This window comes from Astatotilapia calliptera, chromosome 3 (assembly GCF_900246225.1).
Source record: "Astatotilapia calliptera chromosome 3, fAstCal1.2, whole genome shotgun sequence".
NCBI classification, from domain to species: Eukaryota; Metazoa; Chordata; class Actinopteri; order Cichliformes; family Cichlidae; genus Astatotilapia; species Astatotilapia calliptera.
In genome coordinates this window covers 1,664,643-1,681,963 of record NC_039304.1, presented here as the reverse complement: position 1 = coordinate 1,681,963, position 17,321 = coordinate 1,664,643, and the positions used below count along the sequence as shown (strand labels likewise).

Here is a 17,321-nt window from a genome sequence, read left to right as displayed (position 1 = left end):
GGCAGATCGCGCTAACATAATGTGCACTGTTAGTTGATTATTTACCTGCCGCATTAACGGGAGAGGACGTGCAAACGTTACCGCTGCTGCTGGGTTGAGATTCACGAGTCCGGAGCGGAATTAAAAACACGACATTCATTTAAAGTTATCGTGTGTTATAATATATATAATATATAATATATATAATGTAAAGTTCTTCCTCTCAAACAAATATTCCCAAATGTTTGTCCCAAACAAAGGAAACCAAGATTACCCTTCAGCCATCCACCCACGAACTAAACAACACTTTGGTTTTCTTATATATTTTAATAAGAATTTATGCTTCTTGATGTTATGCAAACGGAATATTTTGCACAAATAGAAATTCTCTTTGAGTTGGACTGAATGAATTTCACTTAACCTGATAATAATATTGATAATAATAACAATTATTTATTACATATACTAAACAATGAGGGGATGAGCAGCATCAGTAAACACATATTGTTTTTGAATACTATTAATATACTAACACAGTAACCCAAGCCCCTCCCCAAACACACCCAGTCCCACCCACCTGCTGTTACCATAACGATAAGCCAGGCTGTACTGTCCACCTGCTACCAGCAGCCTGTTTACTGGCTCCCAAAAACAGGAACAGGTAAGTCAGCACCTGTTCATCTTATCAACAGCTTATTTACTACAATATGTAGAACAGAGTTACTGACCAGTCAGAGCAGCGTGACAGTGCACACACACACACACACCACACACACACACACCACACACACACACACACACACACACACACATCACTGCACTTTAAATCTGAACACTTTCAAACGTGTCACCAACATGAAGAAGACGTTCCAACAGCATAAAGAAAGCCTTCATTATATTTGAGGTGATGCTGAAAATAAGCTCAGTCCTGTTTCATGGCTGTGAATGGTTTGAAAGTCTGAAACCAAACAGTGCCAGCGGTTTCTACAGGATGTTGCCTATACAGCAAACAATACAGGCTGTGCTGTAATGCTAGGTCTGCACTAGCAATACAAGCCAGAACAATGCATGAGCACGATGCTTTAGAAATGACACCACGGAGGCTTTGCTGTGCAACACTCAGACTGCACGAGCCCGACGGGCCGCGGCTTTTTGGGAGAGCACTCAGCGGCACAGTGGCAGCCTGTGATTGCTGTGGTGGAGCCCTGAGGTCATCACAGTCGGGGCTTTGATGGGCAGAGCTTTGACTTTTCTGTGTAAGTACATGAGATTTATGGCAGTTACTTTTCATTTTGATATGTTCTCGTTTATTCTTGTGTTAGTTTATAGAAATGCTTTAGTCACTCTGGGGTCACCACAGCAGGAAGCTCCATTTGTTTCATATGGCAGCTTTTATTTTTAAAGCTTCTTATTTGCCTTTAAAAAGTGGCTTTGTCACTTCCTGAGCCAACGTGTTACCATGACACTAAGGAGGCACACTGGGAATACTGGGAATACAGTTTTAGACCTGAGGCATCATCTGCAAAGGATTTTCATCAAGGTATTAAAAACAATCTTTATATTTAAAATGAATGTGTCCAATAAATGTGGTGAGAGCATTAAAATATTTCTGAGAAATGAAAGCAATACTTTTGTTAAAGCTTGAAATCTGTACTTGAATCATGATTTAAACTGTGGTTGTGAACAGGGAATAAAATGATGTAATGAGGTGATGTTGCTCCTCCTCACCTCAGAGACATGTGATCAGTCTGGATGAAACTTTATATGAACTTACATGACGTGTACATTGTTGTTTCCAAATGCACTTTGCTAAACTATTTTAGTACTGTGGCAGTGTGTTGTTGTGTATATCTATTAATAAGTGTTCAAACAGAGATGCTAACAGTGCCTGATTACGTTATCTTATATAAGAAATATGTAGCTTTCAAAGAGAACATGGTGATAGATGATGAAGTCTCCCAGCAGCCCTCCTACTGCAGTGTTACTGGGATACGGCTCAGAGACACCTGATCCAGTTCTAACAATAAGCTTTAGAGAAAAAACACAAAAACTAAATGGGGAGTCTCGTGAATCCAAGCTGGGAGCTGGTCCACAGGAGATGGGCCACTGAGAGACAGCTGAAGGCACTGCCTCCTATTCTACCTAGCAACAACAAATAAGGCTGCAGTCTGAGGAGGGAGTGCTCTATCAGTATAACTTTGTACTACAAGCTTTTTAAGAGACGACAGAGGCTGATTATTCGAGGCCTCGTCTGTCAGAAGGAGGACTTTAAATCTTGGATTTAACAGGGAGTCAGTGAAGAGGAGCTAATATGTGACAGATATGCTCTCTTTCTACTTCCTGTTGGTACTCGTGCTGCAGCGTTTCAGGTTAACTGGAGGCTTTGAGGCTTTTCATGGCACCTGTCTGATAACACTGACTCACAATCGTGCAGCTAGAATCACTCTCAGCTTAGTTCACAGACCTACGTGGTTGTTTGTGCACACTGAATGATATAATCTGCTCAAAGATGGCTCCTCACAGCTTCACTGGAGGCCACGATGATGCTGTTTCTAAGAGTTTTAGGGCCGAGCACAACAGCCTCTGTCTGGATTTAGAAGCAGGAAATTAGAGGTCACCAGGTCTTTTAGGTCTCTGTGATCAACAAATCACAACAACAGTCACGTGAAGGCACAGACCACGAAGTACAGAGAAAATCCCACTAACCGCTCTACCCCAATGAGCAAGCCCTCGGCCACAGCAGGAAGGAAAATCTCCCTTTTAGCCGAAACAGACTGGAGGACGGGCAGACGTCTGACCGACTGGTGGAGAGGGAGGGACTCACATGGTGGATACCCACCTCTCACAGACGGTGAGAGGACAAAGACAAAAGTGTCACCTCATATCAGGCGGGACCTCCAGGGCTGAAAACTGAAACCTGTGCAGAAGTGCCAAAAACTGCAATTCCCCTAACGGCCTCTGGAGCCTGCATCCAAAAGTGAGACAACCCCAACAGCCCCCTATATGAGCACTGTCACAGTTTACAGCTGTAGCTTTTTACCAGGCCTCACCTCTGCCCATCCAAGTGACCCACCTGTGTCACACACACTGTGAAGCTAAGCAGTGTGTCACTATGAAAGCTCTGCTTCTTCCATGGTTTATATACACATGCTGTGTGGATCTGTGTCTGAAGGAGCACAATACATTGGGACGCACACTCATTGTGTCCCAAGTGTCACTTTCAAACTATAAAATACAAAAATAAAATCAGCAGCGTTGCTCTGTTGGTCTCTAAGAGGACATCAGGCTAACATCTACTGTTATTAAATTAGTGCGACACACCATGATGAGCTGCACTCACACTGATACAGCCACATAGTACGTGACAGCTCAAATGATTAATCAGGAGTAATCCCCCAGATATATAACAACGCTCAATCTGGAAATGGCAAAGCCAACCACCCAAGACAGAGCAGCATGTTTGTTTACTGCGGTGCGCAGCTCGTCCTGGTGTTTCCTACATTTCCCACAGGCCAAAGCGCTTCACCACGAAGCTTCCGTACACACGAGGCCATCCACAGTTATCTGGTGATCGGAGAAAACTAAACTGTAAAGTCGTCCGGACACAACTTAGCGCTGAACAGGACCTGCTAATAGCAGCTTAGCATCAACACAAGCTAATGCTAACGTTATACAGCTGACGGCAGGTTCACTGTAACAGATACGCGGCTGTAACTGTAACTGCAGCAGGCTAAGAAAGACTAAGGAAGCTCAGTTAAAGTTATACATGCTGTTCAAAAAACTTTACCTCCTCCAAATCTCATGAACCCATACTTTACTCATAACGCAACATAGAAAACAAATGAGCTCATTGTGAATTTGGTGGCAGCAACATCCCAAAAAGCTTGCAGCATGGCCATGTTTCCAACATCACCTCTACTTTCAACAACCATCCATAAACACCTGGGAACTGAGGAGACCAGGTGCTGGACTTTTCGGAGAGCATCGTTGTCCCATTTCTGTCTGATATAAGGGACAGAGCTGCTCAACAGTCCTGCGGCTTTTCCTCTCGTGATGTCACAAATATCATCAAATATCTGGTGCAGAACTTGCGGTCTTCCACTACAAAGCCCTGCTGTAGTGTGCAGCTTAGCAACATCCTCCATAAACATGTAAAAGACATCATCTCCATGGGAGCATGTTGCTCTAAAACCTGTGTATATAATTCAGTCTTGGTTCCTTTCCAAATGTGCAAGGTGCCAATTCCATAGGCACTGATCTAATGCCAACCATCAGAGATGCAGCCTTTTTAAACACTGATAACAAACTTCAGCTCAGACCATTTGGATATGTCAATGTTCACAGGCAGAACGTGCAGGTGTTCCTAAACCCATGCAATGATTTCCATGACAGCGCGCCACCTGAGTAACAGAAGATCATGTTGGTTTTCAGATCTTTACTAGATTTACCCAGTAAAGATTTTACACTGCAGAACATTATTCTGATATTGTGCCACAGTTTGTAGATGGGTAAACCAATGAGAGCCCTGTTCTTCCAGTATGCTCCTTTTATACCCAATTAAATGACTTCCCTATGGCCAGATAAGCGAATTAGTTGCAAAATATTCCTGTCCCTCCAACACTTACTTCTCTGGGTTTTTCTGGTCCCCGTCCCACCTTTATAAAGATGAGTCGATGCCCTTAAATTCAAGATCAACTAATACTTTTCACAAAGTAGTAAAATCTTTCATTTTAAATATTTTTGAACATTAATTTAAATTAATAACTGTTGCCTGAATGTACAGTTTCGATTTCGTGAATACCAATTTTCATATGCATAGCCTTCTGCTGATATTATTCCTGGTAAATCTCTCAAAGATACCTTTCTGGTCATCTCCCCTTTCCTTCATGTTATCAGCTTTTGCTTTGGATACCTGAACACTTGAAGGCAGCCTGTGTCTTCCACTGTTATATAATTACAGCCACATTTCTAAAATACAAGTCGTTACTGAAGTTTTCCAAAAACCTGCTTCTTCAACTGGTTAAGGAACCCTGCACCTTGCATCAGTTCTAATCTAGTTTCTCTCAGAGTCACAGCACTAAAACACCATCCATCCATCCATCCTCTTAACCTCTCCTCCAACTTAGGAACCTGTGGTGTCACGAACCCATCCCACCTGTCATGGGTACCTCTTGACCTGCCACTAGTCCATCACTGAGAGACAGAACCACACACTCATATTCACACTATGGTCAATTAAATTTAGGGCCCTTGGATTGTAGGAGAAAACAGGAATACAGCCCCCCGCTGACAGGCGTTAATACCAGGAACAGGTTTTTGCAGGAAGGCACCAGTGTGTAAATCACTGTGCCTGCTGAAACTCCAAAATAATATTCTTGAGTAATGGTAAGGTGATTAATGCCATTCAAACAGAATAGTGAACTGAGATTATAGTTATAGCGATGCTCTCACATAGTTTTCATCATTCTTATCTCACAAACACTTCAAAATTCATATAAATAACTACAGGGCTTATGTTGGGTCTGTGTTTCCACAAACCCCGCTAATTCTAGAGACTTATTCATCATGAAGAAAACAAGACAGTCGATCGATCCATTACTTGCACAAGGGAGGCCTCGTCTGTGTCCAGCACGACAAAGAACCCCAATGATGGCCTCCTCTCGCTGCCTTTTATTGACAAACTTCAAACAATAGTTTACAAAACACCTCCCCTTGCAACCCCCTTTGGTTACAAAGACAAGCCACTGTATGTAAATGTATATGTGTGAACTTCTGTAAGAGTGTGTGTGTGTGTGTGTGTGTGTGTGTGTGTGTGTGTGTGTGTGTGTGTGTGTGTGTGTGTGTGTGTGTGTGTCAGACCTCCTGCTGACCAAAGGGTCGTAAACCCAGGAAGTTTACATCAAAAGAAACAGATCTTTCAGATCTACAATAAAACCTCCCCCAGCACAGAGTGGCTGGAGAGGTGGTCAGGATCAAAGGGATGGCTTTGATCCTACTGCTTAAACTAAGACTGTACAAATTTAAGAAACACAATGGCAACATTCAACAATTAGACTTAACAGCTTACTCCACTCCTATGGGATCCCACAAGGGTCAATCCTCAGACTAACTCAGCTTTCATTGTATGTTAATTAAGGGTAACTGGACACATTCAGTGGGAAGAATATGCAGCAGTCCTATACTGTACCATGTACCAGTAATAATTAGATGTAATTTCATTTCCTTCTATCTCCATCCATTTATCCATTTCCTATTGACTATGATTCACACCACTGCTTTAATGTTAATATGTTTGCAAGAAGGATCTGTAACAGTTTATGGTTGAATATACATAGTTCTATACTGTGTGATGCGATATGTAGACCTCTCTGTGATGTGTTAAGAGTTTTAGAGGTTTGTTTTAAATAGTGCTATACAATAATGATGGCTATTTATTGTTGTTATTATATGACACTTTAAGCTAATTCTCTGGAGTACACTGAAGGCTAGTTTGTATAAGAGGATTTTTCATAGACTTTCTTATTATTTTGTCCAAATTTGGGAGTTATTATGCAGTATAGTAAAAAACCTTTTTAGTAACATATATGCACAGAAAAGGGGAAACTGGACTTTCACTGAATTACTTCTTTTCGTTAGCCTGGAACAATCAGATTATCATTTTAAACGTAAACTCCAGTTCGAGCGACTTTGAACGTTACATTTAATTGTTTTAAGGCAGAAACATCAGGTTTCCTTTGGGACCTGAACGTAGCGTTCTTACGGGAGGTTGCCGATAGTTAATTGGAGATCTGTGGATCTGTTGTTCTCTTATTGGTTCTTTGAATCTCGTGCTCTTTCTGAGGCCTCAAGCGGGTGAACCAAGCCGCGCGTGCGCTGTGCCTCTTAAAGCGATCCGGTTTGTTGAACGTAACAAAGACCGTAACGGAAATGACCGCATTTCATGCTCAAAATAAAATACTGGATAATTTTTGGATAAAGTGCACCGTAGTTAGCAGTCATTAAAATGAATTTAAAGATAAATAATGACACTGTAGTGATAATTAATATTAAATATTATTAATTAATAATTACTATTAATATTGAGTATTAATATAATGATTAATTATTAATATTAAATGATTTCCCCTCGGGATCAATAAAGTATTCTGATTCTGATTAATATCACAATAGCTAGACGATATTTTACTTTCTTAACAAATTGGTTTAAAGTCATGGCAAACAGACTTAACATCCAGTAAGTGTGTGAAAATATTCTCTTTGCCGCTGAAGTCCTTTAAAGACTTTATAGACTGTAAATCTCACTCCAGTATCAGTGCTGGGAACCACAGACACGCAGTAAGAGAACAGAGACTCCAGTGAAGGCACTCCTACATTCCTTACTAATACTGCACAGTGAAAACATGCAATTCAACTAAACTAGAGCTTCAGTACAAGCAAGACTTGTCAAATGCACGGACAGCTTCAGGAGACACAAAAAGGAATCTATAGTTATAGTTATCCGACAGACGGATTGGGGCTGCAGCTGCAGTAATGCGGACGCTGCACCGGTCCGTCGTGGTGAAGAGGGAGCTGAGTGTAAAAGCGAAGCTCTCAATTTACCGGTCGATCTACGTCCCTACCCTCACCTATGGCCACGAGCTGTGGGTAGTGACCAAAAGAACGAGATCGCGGATACAAGCGGCAGAAATGAGCTTCCTCCGTGTAATGTTCTGTCTCAAACTTATGAATAACGTGTTCATAATCTGCTTCGTGAGCCACCATTATCTTTATTGCCGCTCGTCCAGTTCAACATAAAACACACCCACTTTCGTGACAACAAACACTCCCCCTTGCCACTATGGTGGACCACAAGGGACAGTAAGCACGGAGTGCAAACATTATAAGCAATACAACACTCCGAAGGGTGGCTGGCCTCTCCCTTAGTGATAGGGTGAGAAGTTCGGCCATCCGGGAGGGGCTCAGAGTAGAGCCGCTGCTGCTCCACATCGAAAGGAGCCAGCTGAGGTGGTTCGGGCATCTGACAAGGATGCCCCCTGGGCGCCTCCTGGGTGAGGTGTTCCAGGCATGTCCCACCGGGAGGAGACCCCGGGGCAGACTCAGGACACGCTGGAGAGATTATATCTCTCGGCTGGCCTGGGAACGCCTTGGCATTCCCCGGATAAGCTGGAGGAGGTGGCTGGGGAGAGGGAGGTCTGGGCCTCTTTGCTTAGGCTGCTGCCCCCACGACCCGGCCTCGGATAAAGCGGATGAAGATGGATGGATGGATGGATGGTTATACAATTTGTAGTGAACCCCCCCGAATGAAGGATGACACTTTACTGATGACGTTTTGAAGGTTTAATGGCAGTAAACCATCAATCTCACCGTAAGAGCTGGGGATGTATACATAGAAACAGCGTGTAAGCAAAAATAATCCACACTCTTACAATCGTAAACCTTATAACATGAAGTTCGTATCAACGTAACATTTAACAAATGTAGCAACTGTCACAGAAACATCTAAACGTGTCCTCATTTATATCATAACCATACCTTGTGCCTCTATCAAGGGGGCTGCTAATGACAAAAGAAATCTCCATAGGCTCCGTTAAGCCATCACATTTCAAAACTCCCGGGACTGCTGCTGAAAACTACGCCAAAAACAGTTTTTACAGGAAATCGTCCCATCAAAATAAAAGCTTCTACACACGAACAGGAAGTTGGTAGTAGAAAACAGGAATGAGTGCCAAAATAAGGTGCAAGGAAAGGCATTCAGGGTTATTTACACTCCCACCAAAATTACGAATAATTGGTTTACATAAGAACCAAAATGAATAATTTTCCGAAAACAAAATAACCCATGTAGGAGTTACTTTAGGAACTTTCTAACAACAATACAAGTTTTTGTACTGGACGCTCAGCAACTGATAGTTTAGTAGAGCGTTGACCTTTATTATTGAGTCTCTTTTCTCCAAGTGAGATCTTTACCCTTCGCACAAGTCCATCTTTTCCACTGACAGTCTCTACAACTCTTGCAAGTCTCCATTCCCCTCTGGGTTCTTATGAGCTGCTTTTCTGTATGAGCAGTCAAAGCATTTTATACAGCGTGCTTCATTCACACAAGCACTTCTTTTTCTAACAATGACACTATGATGGATGCATCGGAGAGGAAGTCGGGGTTCCACATCTTGCCCAAGGATACCGTGGCGTGCAGACTGGAGCAGCCAGGGATCAAACCTCCAACCTTCCAGTTAGTAATTCTACCTGCTGAGCTACAGTCTGTACTTCCTGAACAACACACCCTCCTTTTGTTTCTTTATTTCCAGTAGCAACCAGGACCATAATGAACCCTGACTCCCACAGACACTCAGGATCCACCTGCCCAGTAAGTCACCCGCTAACTGCAACTATCAGAGCCCTGACCTTCTGCAGAGACAAGTCACACTGAACACAGCAAGTGTCCCTGCTCTCAGATACAAACCCGCCTTTAAAAGTTCAGAGTAATGAAATCAGCAGTTCTGATTCTAGAATCTGTAGTCTCACACACATGTGCAGAGCACTTTTTTTGTTTTGGTTCACATTGGTTGATATTCTGCTGCAAACAACTAATGAGGACATTTTCTAAAAGCTTTGAGTGTCCATCAGGATCCTGTAGAAACAGCTTCTGGCTGCAGCTGCTGTGGAGCTCCACAGTAACCGGAAACACGTAACTTCAGTTAAATCAACTCTGACAGCGAAAACTAAATTGCGTTTTTGTTACTATTGATGCTGCTGATAAATAAAAATGGTTTTAATTTTTTTTTAACACTCTGGGTTTGTTCAAAAAAATTCACCATGCCCTAAATTGTTCGTGGCCAAAAGTGACACTTGCTGTTTCGCTGATTTTTTTATTTTTTTTACAGTACATCGTGTTGTGCGTTCTGAGTGTAGACCATTGTCAATCAATCTAATCCAGTGTCTCCTGTACAGGAGCGGTCCCTAATAGGCCCACGGACCGGTCCCGGTCCGTGAGTCTTTTGGTACCGTTCTGCGAGAGTTGATCCTCCGGTGTGAAATGTATGGTTGTAGTTGTGTGTCTTATTTTGAAAGAACTATTTACGCGTTACCATAGCGACCAGAGAGCATTAAAAAGCAGAGAGGAGGATGTCACTGTCATTGTTGTTGGCGCACAGCTCAAGTCACGTTTATTATTATATTTACAAAATACCACAGTTTCTTTTTTTATTCTTTTGTTGTATTTATCCGCGACACCTTAAAGGTCGTTCCCTGAAAATATTGTCTGACATTAAAGTGGTCTGTGGTGCAAAAAGGTTGGGGACTCCTGCTGTACAGTACAGAATGCGTTTAGCTTGTCGAATTTACATAAATCTTCGATCGCTAGCAGTGTAACTCTGAAGTGCTGCACTGTATGTTTGTAAGTTTTCTCCCAAACAAACACAACAATGCCGACGAAACGTTTTGCACCCTCAAATGCACCTTTAGGTTTCATTCCATGATACTGGACTTATGTTTCTACGAAGGTTTGAACTCTAAGAGTGTTTAACATGATAGTGATTTATTGATTCTAACCCTAAATCTATCTAGTAATGTCTGCACATATTTTCAGTACTGATTTTAAAGTGTTTTAATCCTTCTGTCACTCAGGGAACCCAATAAGGATTCAAATACTTCAAAAGTCAACCAATGACATTGATGTGTAAGACTATTTAATAATTATTTATTTTTTATATTTCATTTATTCATTCATTCTTTGCACTGTGATTTAACCCATCTTTGTGTAAAGCAGGGGTGTCAAACTCCAGGCCTTGAGAGCCAGCGTCCTGAAGCTTTTAAATGTATCTCTGCTGCAACACACCTGAATAAAATTATTAGGTCATTAGCATGACTCTACCCTACTGAAGTAAATTTAAATAAATGTAAGTACATACCACCAGGTAGCTCCACTCGTACCCAGTGTAACGGGAAGTGAGAGGGTTAGGTTTTGGCGCTTTGAATGTTCAGTTGTGTGATGCAGCGATTAACGTTTGAGTAAAATATTGGGCTCCCTCGTGTCTTCCCTACATTCCTCCACAATGTACGTTTTTGCAAAAATGTACTTCTAGAAGTACTTTTATTGCACGATGTTCATTCACTCATGAGCTGCTGCAACATGAATCAAATGGCTGAACTGCCACCTTGGCGTGCAGTCAAGTTCTACAGTCTGCTAATGATCTAATAATAAGTATTAATATTCCTCACTCACCTTACTAAATGTTTGTGAACACAGCCAGAAACATTTGCATCACAAACACAGACTAGTGTTTATTAGCAGAAGCTTTTGGGTGGTTGCTCTCAAACCTGTGTACAAGTTGAAGCATTAATGGTCCCTTCACTGATTTCCAGGTATCCAATGTCAGGGCTAACAGATGGATTCAGACGCAGGCAGCGTTCTGGCAAGCAAAGGGTTGACAATTTATTAACACAGAAGGGAAACCACAGTGATGTGTATATACAGTGAATGGGGCAGGGCTTCAGGGCTCCAGGGGAAGGAATCCACACTCGCTCTCCACTCGGCCCAAACTCCGCCACTCCTCTTCTTACGCACACTCGCTTCTCCACAGCCACTCTCGCTCCAATTTCCACTTATGTTGACACACACAGGGATCACAGGTCAGGGTCCGCCACCAGTTCCGGGGAGATCTAAACACAAAGAGTCCAATTAGATCAATACGCCACACAACACTGAGAGAGTTTGTCTTAGGAGAGCTGAGAGCACGAACATGGGAGGTTCAACATTCCAGTGCCGAATACTCCGTGCCGCAGCGTTAAATAGGCAAGGGGGACGCCGCCTGATCAGCAACAGGTGTAGAAATCACCGCAGATACGTGGGCCAAGGGTGAGAGCCCACAATGAGCTCCACCCAGGGAAGCAGGAGAGAAAACAAAACAAACCTGTGGCCAACATGAGCGAGCCGGAGAGGCACAGGGACCATGACAGCCAATACCAAGTGCACAAGTTCACCCCAGATGGTTCCTCTTCTCTGTAACTTGGAGGATGTGGAGTAGGCTGTATTTTAATCAAAGACATATCAATCAATTAATCAATAACCATGTCTAAAAACAACACAGGTTGACCAAAGTGCTGTACACAGTAAAAGAAAAAGTAAAAAGTAGAAACAAATACACACAATGAACAAAACAAAAAATAATCCCAAATTTCGTTTTTTTTTTCTGAAGGGGTCAAACACTTTTATGCAAGAATGACAGCGAGGTGAAAAACCTTCACCCGCAAGAAAACTCCAGCTGTGACTCATAGTACGAACACACACCTCACAGTAACACACTTTAACTGTTTAATGTGAACTTTTTGCCAAGCTAGCTAATCCTGACCAACACACCAGACACAGAAGATAAAGGAACGATGTTTTACTGTTAGAGACAGAAAGGTTAAAACATTTTGGCAGAGGGCTAAAAGGGGCTAAAATTACCCAAAAAGAAATTCCATTTGACCAAAAGCACTTAATTTTTAAAAAATTAAGTATATAGTTATGAATAATGAACAAATAATTAACAAACTGGAGTTTATAAATCGTGTAACACATCCTTATGGTAAGAAATTTTACCTTAATGCGTTACATGTGTTAGAAGTCAATGTATCTTTAACAATATACTCCTTATTTTATATCTCCTGATCCTTCACAGAGCTGCATGAACCTGTTGTTGATGTCAGAGAGTCAAACTCTGCTGAAGAGTGGGTTGTTTCCTGTTCAGCCACTGGTCGACCTGCTCCCACTGTAACACTCAGTGTCTCACAGTACAACGCTGTCAGTGTGTCCAACACCAACGCTACAGTCACTGTCACCACTACAGCTGTGCTCTCAGGTTCACGTAAACACAGCACACAGGTGGGATGTGCAGCACGAGTGCTCTCTGCTCCTCACAGAGAGGTGATGGAGACGATTCCTGAGGTCCAGCAGACGTCAGATTATCAGTGATGGTGAGAAACTGAGATGCAATAACAATGCATTGTGGTAGTATGCATTTTCTCTTTGATCAATAGGTGGACTTGTTGGTGTGCTTTGGATCAAGTGCACTTCAGCTTGTGGTCGTGAACAGATGCCAGACATTCTCCTTCAGGATCCCAGAAACTGGATTCTGTTCATCTTGACGTTGCATCTCCAGACTGAGAGATCTCAATTACTTTGTTTCTTATTTGCTTCTGAATTTCCTTGGATTGCGCCATGATGTGTAGTTTTTGAGGATCTTTTGGTCTACTCTACTTTGTCAGACAGGTCCTGTTTAAGTGATTGATTCAGCACAGGTTTGGCAGTAATCGGGCCTGGCTATGACTATGGAAAAATTGTATATTTTCTATTGATAAATGCAAATATTTTATGTCTGTTATGTGCATTGCCGTGTGGAGAATATAAGGAAAAAATTGTGTGGTTTACATTGTTTCTTCCTCTTAGATTTCTTGATTTTTTTAAAAATTGCAATAACTTTATGTTAATTTCAGTGCACTTTCACATTTCTTTAAATTCAAACTACAGTCCTGTGAATAACTAGAAACACTTCTAGCAGCACAAATGTGAGGTAATTGTTTTCTGCTTGACTTTATCAGTCTCTCATATTGTTGTGGAGGAATGTTGGCCCACTCTTCATTACAACGTTGCTTCAGTTCTTTGAGGTTTGTGGGCATTTATTTAAGCACAGCTCTCTGAATGTCCCAGGTTGAGGTCTGGACTTTGCTTTTCAGCTATTCTGCTGTAGATTTGCTGCTGTGTTTGGGATCATTGTTCGACTGCAAGACCTAAACTTTACCTATTAAACAGTTAACTCTGTATTTTACACTTTATGTGAATATTGTTGCAGATTTCAATTATTAATGTTTTTATAACTTTGTTCTTTCTTATATTTAATATTATACAATATTTATACTTCATGTCTCTGTCTTCTTTTGAACACTCCAGCACAGCATCACTATAACTTTGTCCTCACTGACAATAAAGCTGTTTTATATATTTCATTGCAAATCTTTCAAGCAATTTGTAGCTGTATCTTAAGATATTTTGTTAATAATATAGTATTTTATATTGTTTTTTTCCCCATATTTGAGAAATATTTAACATGTAAAAGTCTGTTTATGTACAATTTGGTGATATTAGCCCTGATTATTGGAGGAACTTGTACATGAAGCAGATTTCTGAGACTTCAGATTTGAAGGTTGTTGTCATATAATCTAAATGATGGCAGATTAACGTTCCCTACCTCTGTCCTACAACCACAGGACTCCTTTGCATTCGACTGATAGAAATTTCAAACTCAGTGTTAATGAAGATTTCAAAGGCCTTAGTGCAGGGGTAGGGAACGTCTAAAACCTGCAGGGACACCGGCCCTCAAGGCCTGGAGTTCCCTACCGCTGCCTTAGTGTGACAGGAATGAAGCTGTAGCGCCTCCCAGTGGTTGAAAAGAGGTACACAAGAGGTTTTTGCAACCTGCTGTTTAATGAAGGTAATCAGCTGGGACAAAGGTACATTATGAGAATAATATCTCTGACAAACCTCTACCTCAATTAAAAGATGCATTTTGATTTACATGAATGCATTTCATCTTCTCTGCAAAGGCTACACAACCTTCTTTGCCATTTGAGTGTGTCCAGTCCAGCTGAAACCAGCTCATTACTGATGGCATGAAAACGATCTGTGAGGTAACATTTTTACTGTCATTCATTCCTGTTGAAAACTTGTCACGTGTTTGCTTAGGTTCTTCTCAGTAATCCTCCCATATCCTGTGTAAAAACTACCCGAGCTTAAAGTATACAGACTGCCGGGAGGGGCGAGACGGGAATTTTCATTGCATATATATATATATTAAAATACAGATAGCAGCAGCCACGAAAACATAGGCAAGAGAGAGCATAGCAGTGTCGTAGATGTAGCCAAATAAGACAGATAAATTAAGATGGAAAATCCCCAAAACAAAACCCAATCTTTAGTGTGGGAGCATTTCCATGTCATTCCCAAAGGTGTAATTATTTTCAGCGACTGCAAACTGAACACAAACTTTTCATAACTGAGTTTGTTTCTTCAGTTGTATTTTGGTAATGCTGTTGTACAGCAGGGAAGCAAACACAAGTGCTAACGCTAACAACATCCAATCAGGATTCATTGGTTAGATCAAAGCTAACATCTGCATTACATGTGAGCACTACACATGTTATTTAACATATATAACGTATAAGATTTTTACATCTTTCTCTTTCCCTCGAGAAGAACTGCTAAAACTGTAGAAATAACATTACAGAAAAGCAGGACATGCTCAAGCAAAACATTATAGAAAATCTGTCACGGTTCTGGGTCAGTTTGACCCAGTATTTTGAGTTGTCATGTTTTTGCAGGTTTAGTTTAGTTCCATGTGTCATTTTCTGTCTCTCTCTCTATGTCGAGTCTGCGTCTTAGTGTGATGGTTTCTTGTTCCTGTTTTATTGTGAAGGTCTGCGTCTCATGTGAGTGTGTTCAGTTTTACCTCTGTCTCGTCTTGGTGATTATTCCCAGCTGTGTCCACCACCTGTGTGTAATTCCCCTGTGTTTCTCTGTGTATTTAAGTCGTGTCCACAGAGGCTTCGCACACGGACTGTGTAGGTCTGAAGGAGGCTCAATTTGAATTCCAATACAAGACTCAACAAGAGCAAATAGGAACACTCCAACAACAGCTCCTAGAAGCTCAACACCAACTCAAGGAACAGGAAGACAAACATAGGCAGGACCAGGAGACACTGAACATGGAAATCAGTGAGCTTAAATCCCAGCTCTGCTCCAACAAGGAGCTTCATGACATGAAAGTAGAGACTCTTTATCAAGAGTTGAAAGAAGTCAAAGCGTCCTACATTAAAATCACACAGGAGCAAAATGAACAAAATTCCAACACAGCAAATGGAAAATCTGAGCTTCTGGTGGAAAAAGACACCAAAGAATAGGACAAGGAAGAAGAAGAAGACTCCCTGACATCAACTGAGATGTCTCTGCATGACTCTCTACAACAAACAGAAGACAGAGAGAAAACGATAACTACCAATCCAGCTGAACTCGAAACTGAAGCTAAGACTGTGGCAGACAAAAAACCCAAGAAGAAGAAGAAGAGGAACTGGCTGCGTCGGCTTTTCGGCTGTACCAGTCCACAGACAGACTGATTTACACAACTGTGGAAAAACTAAATAAATACAAAAAAAAAAAAAAAAGGAAAACATAGATGTGTCATTATTTCATATAGATTTCAAATAACATACCATTTGATGTCAACATGTTTTAGTTGCATTTGCAGTGCTCGTGCTGTTATATTCTTATGATTCTGTTCATTTTATGAGTGTATCCTTCAGCCTTGCTTCACATATTTACTGCTGCTTGATCAGCTTTAGTCCTGCTAGCATCAGCACAGGTAGAAACAGATCACACATCAGAGAATCGGCCGTGCATCTAAATGCAAATGGAAAATAAAAATGAAAACATAGATAACTGAGCTGAACTTCATAGATCTGAAAGTTGACCAATGCATACATAGTGCTAAAACTCAGGTATCGGGAAAACACATTATTTTATATTATGCTGATGTCAGGGCTCTGAGTGCGGGCAGGTGGAAATGTGGATCCAAATGCAGGACTCTGAGACGAAATGTAACTAAAACCACAGCTTTTATTGCTGGCATGAAACAAAAACAGAAACCAAACCATGAAACCAAGCAGGAACACACAGGCAGGGTCTGAGGGTACGACGCGACACCAAGCATGGGAAAACACAGGGCTTAAATACACAGGGTAGCAATGAGGGAATGGGCCACAGAAGGGAGACACAGCTGGGGGAGCTGAACTTTATAGATCTGAAAGTTGACCAATGCATACATAGTGACAGCACATTATTTTATATTATGCTGAAGTCAGTTTTTATCCAATTTTATAACTATATCATATAATAAAGTCTGCTTTGAAGTTTACTATGGTAACAATTCATCTTTTTAGGCTTTTCAGAAAAACTAACTTCATAGGTATGAACCAACAAACCATTTTTCATCATGAAAATAAAAAATAAATCTAAAGGAGATAAACATCACAACTGTTCAACCAAGCATTAAGTCCATTTTGAAACAAAGAACGATGTACACTCAGCCAATCACATGGCAGCAACTCAATGCAGTGTAAAAGGTGAGATGTAAAATAAAACAATTAAAAATATTAATTAATCTTAATCAATCTTCTAACTCCCCTTTACATACAAAGCTGTGGCCAACCTTACAAACCATTTTGAATTTTTTCCAGCCGAGGCGTTCAAAATAACCAAACTGCTGATAGTCACGGTTTAATTTGGGCAGCTGCCTGCCTAATATAATGTAAAA

At 41.2% G+C, this 17,321-nt stretch overlaps 1 long non-coding RNA gene across 1 annotated transcript; it reads right to left on the bottom strand.

The window, feature by feature from the left end:
- Positions 1-11,388: 11,388 nt before the first annotated feature.
- Positions 11,389-12,016, bottom strand: LOC113016421 (uncharacterized). Its single transcript, XR_003271242.1, has 2 exons — positions 11,889-12,016; positions 11,389-11,637 (listed from the first exon to the last, which is right to left on the bottom strand). It is a non-coding gene; the product is annotated as an uncharacterized LOC113016421 (long non-coding RNA).
- Between the last annotated feature and the right edge of the window lie 5,305 nt (positions 12,017-17,321).